Here is a 12,605-nt window from a genome sequence, read left to right on the forward strand (position 1 = left end):
TTGGGCAGCTCTGCCCCATGCCCAGGCTTGGGGGCCAAGAGGTGCAGCTGAGGGAGAGGAACAGGACTGGCAATGAGCAGGACCCCTGTGACCACTGTGCACTGGCCGCTCTGGGGAAAGGAGCCAGTGGGTGGTGGTGGGGCACCTCAGCCCTGTTCCTCAGAGGGCAGTGTTATCAGCCAGCCATCTTCTGCTGGCCTCACAAGCAGCCACAGCTGCCCCTCATCTCCCTCCTGAGTGGCCCACTTACTGCATGGCCATCCCTCCTGCCGTGGTGGCCCCTTACACCCCAATGCCATTGTGCCTCACCCCTACCCTTCATCTCCTGTCATGGCCACAACCCCTCATCTCCCCTTGTGATCTCCACTCACAGCCACCCCTCATCTCACAGAATCAACACAGGCTGGCAAAGACCTTTAAAATCATCAAGTCCAACCCTTACCCTAGAACTGCCAAGTCTGCCATAAACCATGTCAATAAGGGCAAACTGATCTCCCCTCGTGGGAGATCATCCCCTCATGATCTCTCACCGTCACCCCTCATCTTTCCCCCATAGTGGCCCACACTTCATAGCTGCTACCTCAACCCCTCATGGCTACCCTTCACCTCCCCTCAGGGTCTTCACTCACGACTGCCCCTACCCATCATCTCCCCTTAAGGTGTCCCCTTCCGGCCAGGTCTCATTTCCCCTTAACATCTTCCCTCACTGCCACCCCTCATGGCTGCCCCTCCCCTCACGACTACCCCTTACCACTCAGGGCCACCCCTCCTCTCCCCTCACGACTGCCCCTAACACACCATGCCCACCCCTCCTCTCCCCTCACACCCCATAGCAGCTCCTCCTTTCCCCTCACACCCTATGGCAGCCCCTCCTCTCACGACCGCCCCTCACACCCCATGGCCGCCCTTCCTCTCCCCTCACGACTGCCCCTAACACACTATGGCGGCCCCTCCTCTCCCCTCACGACTGCCCCTTACACCCCACTGCCGCCCTTCCTCTCCCCTCGCACCCCACAGCCGCCGCTCACACCCCATACCCCCCCCCCTCCTCCAACTGACGTCCCTGACGCGCCCCCGGCGCTGGCGGGAACGAGGAGTGCCCTTCCCGCCCCCCCGCCCGCTCTGACTACGTGCAGCTCCCCACGAGGCGGCCGCGCGCGCCCCCCGGCCAGGGAACAACCCGCCCGGCACGTTCGCGCCCCCGTTCGCGGAGGGGGGACGCGGAGCCAATCGGCGGGCGGCAGGCGAGCCGGAAGGGACCAATTAGGGGAGGAGGCGCCGCTCTGCGGCCAATACGCGACAGGTCGCGGGGAAAGGCCCCGCCCCCTTAGCGGCGCTGCGGCCGAGTGCGGCGCCAGCTCGGAGTGGTTGGGGCGGTTCGGGCATCGCCTCCAGTCTCCCGGGGCCCGCGGGGTGGTGCCCGGAGCTGGCAGCCGGCGGGGCCGCGGCTCGGCGCAGGGGACCCTTCCCTCCGCCGGTCACCCAGGCCAGCGCCTCAGCTGTGGGGCAGGGAGCGTGGCGGAGGCCCCGCTTGGGCCTGGAGGAGCATCCGAGTCGGGGAGTGTCTCCCGGGAGGGGCACCGCGGGCGGCCCGCTCGGGCCGGCGGCTATGAGGGGCCGTGAGGGCTTGGCGCGGCCCTGGCCCCATGGAGAGGGTGCGCTCCCTGGTAGGGAATGGGGAGCTTTGCCTTTAGTCCGGCGTGGCCGCAGTTTAGGCGAGGTGTGTGGATGCTCCTCAGAGTGGTGCAGCCCGGAACTCCAGGGAATAAGGGGAATAGAGGTGGTGGCTCAACTTCGAGTTGGCGTGTGGGGACCACAGTTCGTTTTATTTCATGAAATGAGGAGAAAGTTCAGTTTAAGGAAAATGATCCTGTGTTTTCATTGTGTTTTCAGTGCAAGAAGCAATGAGCAGCAGCAGTGTAAGTGAGCCTTGCCGTGTCTGGGCTGAATACTCAGGCAACATCATGGGCAGGCACTTCCCGCTTCCACAGGCATTTCTTCATCCCTGTGCTTTAACAAAAATTCTTTACAACCCACCAAAAATCCTCCATAAAATCATAGGAGTGAATAAATAATTGCAAAAATCAGCTATCCTAAATCTTGGAAAAATTCACTGAAGGCCGTTTAAGGCTCACTTTAGGACATTATTTGATGTCGGTCTTTCCCAGCTCGTTCCTGTTTCTCACTACACTAATTTATTGTCAAGAGTTTGAGGTTGATGTCAGATTACATTTTAGCTGAAAGTAAACTAACCAGAGTAAATGTGAGGAGAATAAGTACTAATAGTGCCTGTATATAGCCCAGATTTAGAAACTAAGTACAGGTGTAGTATTGCATAGAGTGTTTAACAATAAGTTAAAGCAGTGTGCATGATCCACTGCTTAAATACCCCAGGTACTTCCTGGGCAGCTAATTCCTTTGTATACCAATAAAATTCAATGTGATCGATGCTAGTGTGTAAAGCTCATCGACACGTGGGTGAGCCTGACCCCCAAACGAGCAGGTCTGTGGCTTTATTGGGAGTTGACGCCCTGTGTGTGGCATTTCTGCTTAGGCTGTGAGCAAGTGTGGCAGCGCCAATGATGAGTATGTGCACTGCAGGAACAGCCTTTGAAATCTCACATGGGGATCGTTTTGTGTAGGGTAGAAGGCTTTGCTGTGGTTAATAGTCCACTTTTAATCTGGAGAGTATCCTTCTATCATGTTTAATAGCACTAATGACCCTCTAATCCATTAATTTCTTTAAGTCCCTTTTTGAACCCATTTAATTCGCCTGGTCTCCTCCTCATCCTACCCCACAGCTTCACCAGGGGCTGATGTGTTACGTGAAAAACTTCCTTGCTTTTCTTTGTCTAGGAATTTCATCAGTGTCTTGAGCTTTTGTCTTAGGTGTTTACTGCCTAATTACTGCAGTATTTGTGACTCAGGAGCTCTATCACCTTCTCCCTCTCTGCCCCACCAGTCACGTCCTTCACAGACTTTTGCTCTTCCCTTACCCGGAAGCTTATTTCTCCCTCTGATTAACCATGATAGCCCTTCTCTGTAGCTTTAGCAGTCTTACCATATACTTTCAGAGATGGGGTGGACAGATCAGCATCAGTCATCAAAATGTGGTATTTTAACCTCCATCATAATGATGTTTACTATTTTGGTTTATATTACTTTTCTAACAGCTGCCAATGTTTAACTTGACTACTGCTGAGCTGATCTTCTCAGACAACTACCAATAATCACTCCCAAATGTCTTTATTTCTGAGAGGTAATAGCTGATTTAGAGCCTGTGGCTGTATACGTACGATTAGCATTATTTTTCCAAGATGTGTTTCTTGCTGACACTAAATCACATCTCCCATTGTATCTCCCCATCACACCGTGCTGTGAGATCTTCCCCTGTTTTCAGGCATGGCCATTTGGGATAATTTTGCCTGTAAACGTTGTCACCTCACTACTCACTCCATGGTTAGATTTTGTAATGATGTGTTGAACGACAGATCACCCGGCTCAAGTCCATGAGGGATTCCATCTGTTATCCTCTTGCCTTGGGGAATGAACATAAAACTGTTTATTCCTCCCCTTGGTTTCTCAATTTTTTTTAAGCCAGTTATCTACAGCAGAAGTTTGCTTTCCTATCCCATGAAACCATGGTTGCTTAGAATCTGACAGGGTATCTTGGTGAATCCCCATGAACTCATGAGGGAAAAATCCCAGTTAATGTTAGTGATGGGTTAGCCTGTTTTATGTAAGTAAAACTAAGATATGCTTACTTCTGGTGTTCTTTTTTCTCTTTTTATAGAGTTTTATAGCTGCTTTGATCCTTTCCCAATATTGCTATGTGTGCAATGTGAGCAACACACCCAATTTCTTAATTAATTTTTCAATATTTTAAAACAGAAGTGGGGGGAAACACAACTGAAAAAAAATGCCATATATAAAATAACCGTGTCCACAGGATGACTATTACAGTTTTATTTTCACTTAATATTAAATGTTAGTTTGAGTCCCACAATGCTGAGCAGCTGAAGTTTGGCTTGGTTCTACCCACCCACTGCTGTGCCCAGGATTTTACTTTGGTCTCTGTCCCTTGACCTCAAGAGATTATTAATTTCTGAGTTCAGGATAAACTGCTTAACTGACATTTTGAATCTATTAATATAATTCATTTTGTCTTGATAGGAGATGAATAAGAGCCAAGCCACTGATACCAAATTAACCAAATAAACTGGAGGGGGTTTACTAGATTTTCCTGCATGCTGAGGCTGTTACAGAGGACCAGTATGTACTGTGATCTGGGCATCTGCAGGCTGGGAAGATCTGGGTCTGAGTCTTAAAGTTGCCAATTTTTGCAGCCTTTGGAACATGATGCTGTTAAAATCTTCAGCTCATGGGATCAGGTCATTTGAGGGGGAAAAGTGGGGAGGATAGGGGAAAAATAAGTAAATTCAAAGAAAAAGATGATGAAGTTAAAGAAAAGTATGAACATTTCCTAAAAAGCATCCTCCAGGAGTTTGGATGCTGTCCTTTGGGCTCCCTGAGAAGCTCATCTTCCTGATGGCTGCAGTTGTGCTGACTTACGCAAGTCAACTGATGCATCGTTGCTCATCATCCTCCTTCCCAAATTGAGCATCCACATCTGAGACCAGCAGAAGATCTAAAAACCCTCCCAGACTCAAGGCACAGGCACTCACTGAAGTCGGATCTTGTCACTGCCATCCGTTTGGAAATCAGACTTCTCCCCCCATTTGTAGGGTGTTTCATCCCACAGAACCTCAGAGCTTGTCAGCACAGTTAGGTTGGCCATCAGAAGTGAGGAGCCTCTTCTGTGGGACATGGTGTCCACCTAAGATGGAGGCTACATCGTCTAAAATTATTGCTTTCAACCCTTCATTCTTGTGCAATGCCTGAACACTTGCTGTAGGTGGAGAATATTTGCCTAAAATCCTGCCCTTACCAAAAGCCAGCTGGATTTGGGAGAGTTTCCTTTTTTTGTTTTTCCCAGTTTTGACTTCAGTGGCAACAACGATACTGGTGAATTCAGCAACCCTAAGACCTTGAGGACCACTGATGAAGTCTGGCCACATCCCCACCACTGAACTCTCCTAGTCCTGAGAAAAGAGTCACTATCCCAGCTGCCTCCTGGCAATCATCCCTAGTCTGTGCCATCTCCTCATCCATGCCTGGAAATTATTTGGAGGCAAGAATGTTGACCCATGGCAAAGTTATGCTGAGGGCTGGGGCATCTCTGAGGGATTCAGTTGATTCAAAGTTAATCATGCTTCATTTGAAGTCTCAACAGGACTTTGATTACTTCACACACTGCGAGCAATTAATTACCTTCCTAAAGTAAGGCTTGCAAAACCACAGCTTGCAGGGTGGGAGAGTTTCTTAGTGGCCATGCAAAATGGTCCATCTCCTCCCTGGCTACTTTTGGTGAGCTGGGAGCTGTGAGAGGAAGCCATGGCCGAGCACCATCTCTTGCAAGAAGCCAACTGCTGAGATTCAGAGCACCTGCCTTGCTCATCTCTGTTTTGTAGAGTGTAGTTTCTTCATTGCGTAGGAAAAGTTGGAGTTAGGGTCTTGGGAGGAGATGAAGTTCTTGCATGCCTTGGTGAGCATGCAGTTGGCTTAGAGTGTGCTCCTGTGCACTGCCGCTGGCTGGGAGCAGGTTGTGTGACCATCCCAGTGCTGATGATCTCAACAAACTGGAGGGGGAAAAGCCTCCCACATTTACAAGCAGCTACAAACCCTCGCCTGATCCAGAGCCACTGCGGTAAACATTGTGTGGTCAGAGACTGGTCTGGGGAGAAGGGAAGTGTGTATCCACAAAGAATAATTGATGTGCTTATTGGTTTTAAGTGAAAGAATCCTATTTTATTTTCTTCTATATTTTCAGCAAGCCAGTTATTGCAATGTGCCTGTTCCAGTTGCTGACACAAAAGCTGGTGCTTTGATCCTAGCGCCCTTTCAAAGCAATTTTGCCAGCTCTCCCATGCGGAAGCGTATGGGATGCTGAACAGGACATTGGGAGGTGCTTGAAAAGATTATCTGCAAAGCCGCATACAGAGAAGGGAAACGTGATGTCGGAGGAAGCTTTCTGCAACAGAATTATCCACAGCATCTCACATGAGCAGGGGAACCCAGGAAACCTCCGTGGAGGTGGTGAGGCTTGTCATGTCAGCATCCACAGCAGAAGCTCTGACCCACACACATCCTGCAGCCCTCAGCTGCTGCTGTGTTGTTTCTAAGTTACAAGGAGGATGGTGATGTGCCACTGTAATTCCTGGTTATGCAGTTCAGCCAGTTGCACTTTTGCTTCCATCCAGATGCCCTCCAGGCTCTTTTCCATGTTATAAACCAAACAGCCTGCAGCATCTCATGTAGAAGGCAGAAACTAGTGTCCTGGACGCTCGCTTGGTGCTGCACTCCTGCTTTTTGTTTGTCACAAATGCTTTTCATGCAGAGCAATCTCAGATGAAACAAACTGCAAAGAGTAAGCATGTTTTAAAAAGAAAACATGTGCTTTTTATTTCAGGGGCGAGGGTGTATTAGTTTCAAAATGAAAAAGGGTGTTTGGCTCCCTGTCCATGTACAGTGTAATAAGGGGCTCCTGGCTGTTTATGCTTCGTGGCATGGCTGCAAAGGAGCACTCAGCAGCAGCCCGGACACCCTTCGGATTTCCAACTGCAATACAAAAAAGGAAACAGGAAAGAATGATGTAAATGTGTAATGAAGCCTGTGCTTGCGATGGGCTCTGAGCAGCACTGCCAGTGCTCCAGCCTACTCCTCCTCTCCTCGTGCTTTTCAGAGGGGGCTGTGGCAGAAGGAGAGGTGGGTGCTGCTGGAGGTTTGCAGAGCCCTTGGCTGGGTTGCAAGTCTCCTGATTGCCTCTGCTGCCTCTGTCTTGCTTCCAGATGTTGGCCCTCAGCCCCTACTTGATGCAACAAGTTCTTAAGGGGGGGAAAGAGGGGAAAAATTATATATATTCTTATATAAATATAAAAATAATACATTTTCGTTTGTTTGATACATCACCATTAGCTGAAAAATCAATGTCAGGGTGCTTTTATCTCAGGCACCCTGTGACTAAGGCCCACTGAGACACCCCACTTACATGTTAAAATTGTTTTTTCTAATGCAAGTAGGAAAATGTTTGTAAATGTGATATGAGTGTTCTGTTTGAGGGGCACTGGATGGGCCACATCAAAGCAAAACCACCAAAGCCAGCACCTGCTCTGGCAAGGGAGCTCTTCTCTTGCAGGTTGTCAAGCAAACCCCATTGTCAAAGCTCCTTTGGGGAGCAATCACCTTAAAATCATCCAGGGACTCCTGTGCTTCCCCTTCTCTTTCCTTGTAGTTTTCTGTAACCATGTAATTAGTTCCTGGTATGGTAACGGGACTGTGCCTTGTTATCCTTCATCCTCCAGGTGTGCCTACACACAGTGTGCTTGCACCACTGCGGCTTCTCCTTGTTACACAGGCTACAAGCAGACAACAGATTTAGTTTCTTTTATCCCAAATCTGCTGTGCACGACCCAGGGAACTCGCCCAGCCAAACCCGGGCAAGGCTCCCTGCTCCCTCACTGCCAAGCATGCAGCGGCCAGCGCCGACTCGTCTCAACAAGCTGCCGATGGAGCTGGGAAGGGGGAAGGGAGCAAAGCCACTTGGCTCCTGGCTCCCCACTCCTGCTCCAGCGGCTGCTGGGACACCCACGGGGAGCATCCCAAATCCCACAGTTCCGAATCATGGGCTTTGTAAGCACCCCAGTGTGTTTCACCGGAGGAAGTGGTGCTTTGAGCCGCTTGCAGCCCCTGGCTTTTGTGGAAATGTCGAAACCCAGCGATTACCAGCTTTTTGCAGCGGGTACGCCTCTTAAGGGGGCTTAGGAAACACGGCGATACACTGAGGAGCTCGCAGGCCCTCTCCTGCTCCTGCTATGGAAGGGGTTTGCTCAGTGCTGGAGTTGCAGGGACTTCTCTGGGAGATGAGACCTCCTGTGGGCTCCAACCTCCCCTCCTCTTTGCGGTCTGAGCAAGGAGAAGCCGAGAGGGCTCATGGGTTTCCTTTTCTGCTCCTGCTTCTACTTTTTTTTTTTTTTTTAATAAACTCTGGCCTTTTTTCTTTTTTTTTTTTCCCCTCCTTCCCTTTGGCTTGCTCACTTTTAACTCTTTGCTTTCACTCCCAGCACTGCTCTTGTCTTACAGTCCCCACAGTTTGAGGAATCTCCAGGTCTACACAAAGCACTCAGTCAAGTGCACCAGGCACAGGCTGTGTCTTGTGTCTGAACTTAGTTTATTTTGGAAGCTGAGTGGATCTAAGCCAATGAGATATGCAGCATCTAGGAAAAAAAGCCAGGGCGCTCAGGCTAAGAAGCCTGGCTCTTCACCATGGGTCAGACCACCGGGCGCAAGCTGGAGCTTCTCCACTGCCTCTCAGTGGGCAGCGTAGCGTGGCTGTTAGGGGAGAAATTGTCTGTTAGAAGAATGTGATGGAGATGCTGAGAGGTTTGGAGGAACAACACTGCAAGAAAAAGCTCTTTCAGCTCTGAGTTAAGGGGGATATAATGATCTGCACAGACTGTGTCGCTGGTGAGGAGGAAGAAGGCCAAGGAAGAGTGTGACAGAGGTCTGTAAGATGGTGAATGGCTTTGAGACAGTGTATTTTCCTTTATTAGGTGGGATAATGAGTGAAACCAGTTTGCAACAAGTCCAAAACCACATGGAGCCTTCCATCTCAGTCTCCTGTGGAGCTGTGAGACTGTTGCAGGATGCTCTGGGTTACTAAAGGTTCGCATTGCTCCGGAAGCTTATATGACATACAGATAGGGGTCCACCAAGGGCTGTTAAGTACAGAGATGTCACTTCTGGCTCACAAAGTTATCAACCTTTAGGTTGCTGAAGGCTTTGAGACTCTTCATAGGGATATCAGCAAAGGCTTGTCCTATCCCGGATCTCCCTTCCAAAAGGTCTCAGTGTTGGGAGCGCTGGGAGCACCCTACAGAGATCTTCCACCTGAGCTAGGGGAGAGGGGTTGGAGGCCTCTGGATGCACATGACACAGTCAGGATTTGTCTTCCCCTAAGGCTTGCTGACAGCAGATGAGATCTCAGCGCCACTCCCCGAGTGGGCTTTTAGGATCACAGTAATTCCTTCTTGGCCCTGCCTCTGTTGATCTCCACCTCCCTGCAGTCCTGGGCTTTTTACCCAGCCAACCCTCCTTACTTAACTCTGCTTCATTTAAAATAGAAAATTAATAATTAACTGGCCTCTCCTTTGAGCGGCACGTAAAGAAAATCCCTAACAGCCGCCGTACCGGTTGTCTGTTGCCCTGGAGTCTGTTTGTTTTTCCAACGAGCTGCTCTGCTGCTGCCGGTGTTTTGGGGTGGCCTCCTGACCTCCCTAGGGCTTTCCTCCACCAGCCAGAGCCACCCCTCTTTGCAAACAGCCCGTCCTGCTGCAATGCATCTCTTCGCCATGGTATTTGTGAAATACTATGGGTATTTCAGAAGCTGCCCACCTCTTTGCATCTGCAAGGGCTTCCCTCTGAGCCCAGGTGTACCAGCAGCACCCAGCAGCATCTCACCACCTTCTCTGACCTCCATCTTCTTGTACGCATCTTGCAGCACGCACCAACCTGCTCCAGCTATTGGAGGTGAAACAGGGAGTGACTTTACCCTAGTCTGGTAAGACACTGGCACAGGTTGCCCAGAGAAGCTGTGGCTGTCCCATCCCTGGCGCTGTTCAAGGCCAGATTGGACAGGGCTTGGAGCAACCTGGTCTAGTGGAAAGTGTCCCTGCCCATGGCAGTGGGGTTGGAGCTAGATGAGCTTTACAGTCCCTTGCAACCTAAACCATTCTGTGATTCTGTGATAGGAAAGGAGGTAGGAGTTGATTGGTTTTTACTTGATTAATGTGTTTCCCTTTTTAATGAAAGATACTTTGGTTGGCCGGAGAGGGGAGTTTGGCCTTTGCCTTTTCCAGTGGAGAAAAGTCCTGAGTTATTTCGCTTCTGACTACAGACCAGGAACATCACCACCCTCTTCTTTGGGGCTCCAAGGACAACTCCAACAATGTCCAGAGGCACCTCTTTTAGGTACATTTAATCTAAACGCAAATAATTCTGGCAGAACTGGATGAAAGGAATCCTCTTTCATAGAGATTGACCCTTGTGATTGATGGACGAGCTTGCAAATGCTCTAACCTCCCTCTCTTATTTTTAGGACACTCATAAAGCTGTTGTTAGTGTTCATCTCCATCCCAGTGCAAATCAACCAATGGGTTAATACTTACTGAGGGACAGGGAGATGCCCACACGCTCCTTCTGGGATACCACGGAAAACCAGGCTCAATCCAGGAAAATCTTCAGTCTTATCAAATCTTCGTGCATCACGCTCCTGAAAATTTAGTGTTTCCCCTTATACTACTAAAATTACCTGCAGCAGTGCAGGTGTGAGGGGTTTGGTCAGACTTGACCCAATGCTGGGGACCTTTATGCATCTCTTGGCCCCCATTGTTTTATTTTCTCTTTATTAAAACGGTGTTTCGCACAGAATTCCACCAGCAGCACCAGACCTCATCTCCTTTAGTGGCGTTTTAAGCAATTCCAGCCCCCACGCACTCCTCACAGGACAGTGAACTGTCACCTTTCTCCTTCCTGGCAGCACTGGGATACAGTTTGGGACCTTTGTCCCTGTGTGGAGGAGCAGGGTGGGTGCTGTGGGTGACAGCAAAGCTGTGAGGAGAGAAACCTGCTGGGGAAGACAATATTTTTCCCTTTAATCTCAGTTTTTGATGTTTCTCTATAGGGCTGCAGATGGTGTGGTGTGGTACATGCCTGCCCTCCTGTATGCCTATGGAGACGCTGCTCCAGCTCAGGGGATGATACCAACAGCCTCTGTGCATAGGACAACAGGACTGTATGGGAAAGCAGGTGAATGTACAGGAAGGTGGATGAGTGTACAGGAAGGCAGGTGGCCATACAGGAAGGCAGATGACTGTACAGGGAGGCAGATGAGTGTGTTGGAAAGGAGGTGAGCCTACAGGAAAACATGTGAACATATACAAAGGCAGGTGAACAAATAGGAAGGTGGGGTGTATGATGGATGACTGTATAGGAAGACAAATGAGTGTATAGGAGACAGATTAGCATATAGGAAGGCTGTTGAGCATATGGAAGGCAGGTAGATGTGTGGAAGGGTGGTTGAGTATATAGAGAGGCAGGTGAGTGTATAGGAAAGCATATGACCATTTAGGAAGACAGATGAACATATACGAAGGCAGGTGAGTGCGTAGGAAGGTAGATGAGTGCACAAGAAGGCAGATGAGCATACAGATCCCAGCAGCCCTGACCACGCTGCGGGATCAGTTATCTGTAGCCCCTGAGTGGCAGCCCCTCCCTCCACCAATGTCAGCCGGTGCTGCAGGGGGAAGGTGGGTCTGTAGGGCAAGAGCAAGACCCGGGTGAGCAGAAACCTATAACTCTGCATGGCCCCGAGCCACCCAAACCTCGCCGCACCAAACGCAGTCACATCAGCGCAGTTGTGCTGGACCCAGCGTGCCGGGGTTGTGCAAGTTGACTCACCCGTCCGCTTGCAGCAGCACACTGCCATCCAGAAACAAGTGAAAATAGAAACATCCCCGGCTCCTGGGCCAGGAATAACCTTGCAGGGTATTCATTTTTTTGGTGGAGGTTTTTTTTTCCCTTTAAAGTGAAATCCTTTTTTTTTTTCATTCTCCCTGACTCAGCCTCGGGAAAGCCACCACATTGTGGCAAAGTCTCCTCCCAGCTTCTCCACTGTGGCCTGTGGCCACCAGTGTTGGTGCTGGTGGGGGCAGATGCAGGAGGGGAAAAGCCCAGTCTGGGGAGATGATGCCACATCCTGGTGGGACATGGTTTGTGTTTTTGCCAGGATGCTGAGCTCAGGAGCAAAAAAGGGAGAAGGAGTGCTTGAGGTTGTAGCCCAGGCTGCTTTGGAGGTTTATATAGTGAGAGAAGGAGGGAGGAGAGGATGGATGACTGCTGGGATGGAGAGCTGGGAGATGGGAGCAGCCAGTCCCTTGTGCCTCAGTGGTGGGACGGATGTGACAGGTCTTGGGTATGCCCGCTTTAGGATGAGCATCCACTGGTGGCTGCCATCAAATGGCAAATGAGAGGTGGTGGGAAGCAGGGAAGGGGGAGATAAGGCCATGCTGGTCCCCATGAAACTGCCTGGGCCTGGTGGGTGGTTGCATCCATAGCGGAGGTACAGGGATGTCCTGAGAGCAGGCACAACAGCATTATCTCAGTCATGCCACATAACTGCTGCTCCTATTGTATGCTGCCCTCCAGGCCTCCCCAGGGCCCTGCCAGCCTTTTGAGGGGGGAGATAAGCCAAGCCCCACCGTTCTATCAGTCCAGCCCACACCTAGGATCCAGCAAAACGCTGCTGCTGTCTGCACCCCTGCCCAAGCCTTCATGGCAGGATGCTTGTGCCTCCAGCAGAACCCATCCAAACTGCTCCAGGGATGAAGGAGAGCACAGCATGCCCATTAAAAATTATTAGAATAGCAATTAAGGACTATTTACACAGCTCTCTATCCATGTAAGCAGCACATTCCTACAGGTGATTTTTC

General features: G+C 50.2%; 1 protein-coding gene across 1 annotated transcript in view; it reads left to right on the forward strand.

Annotated features, from left to right (window-relative positions):
* PNOC (prepronociceptin) overlaps nucleotides 1–12,605 on the forward strand; it is a 116,061-nt gene that overhangs the window by 26,802 nt on the left and 76,654 nt on the right. The gene's annotated exons all lie outside the window — the stretch shown is intronic.

The sequence above is a fragment of the Pezoporus flaviventris genome, unplaced genomic scaffold (genome assembly GCF_033815535.1).
Source record: "Pezoporus flaviventris isolate CSIRO_AGI_PZ_B2104156 unplaced genomic scaffold, CSIRO_AGI_Pfla_v1 ptg000031l, whole genome shotgun sequence".
Lineage (NCBI taxonomy): Eukaryota > Metazoa > Chordata > Aves > Psittaciformes > Psittacidae > Pezoporus > Pezoporus flaviventris.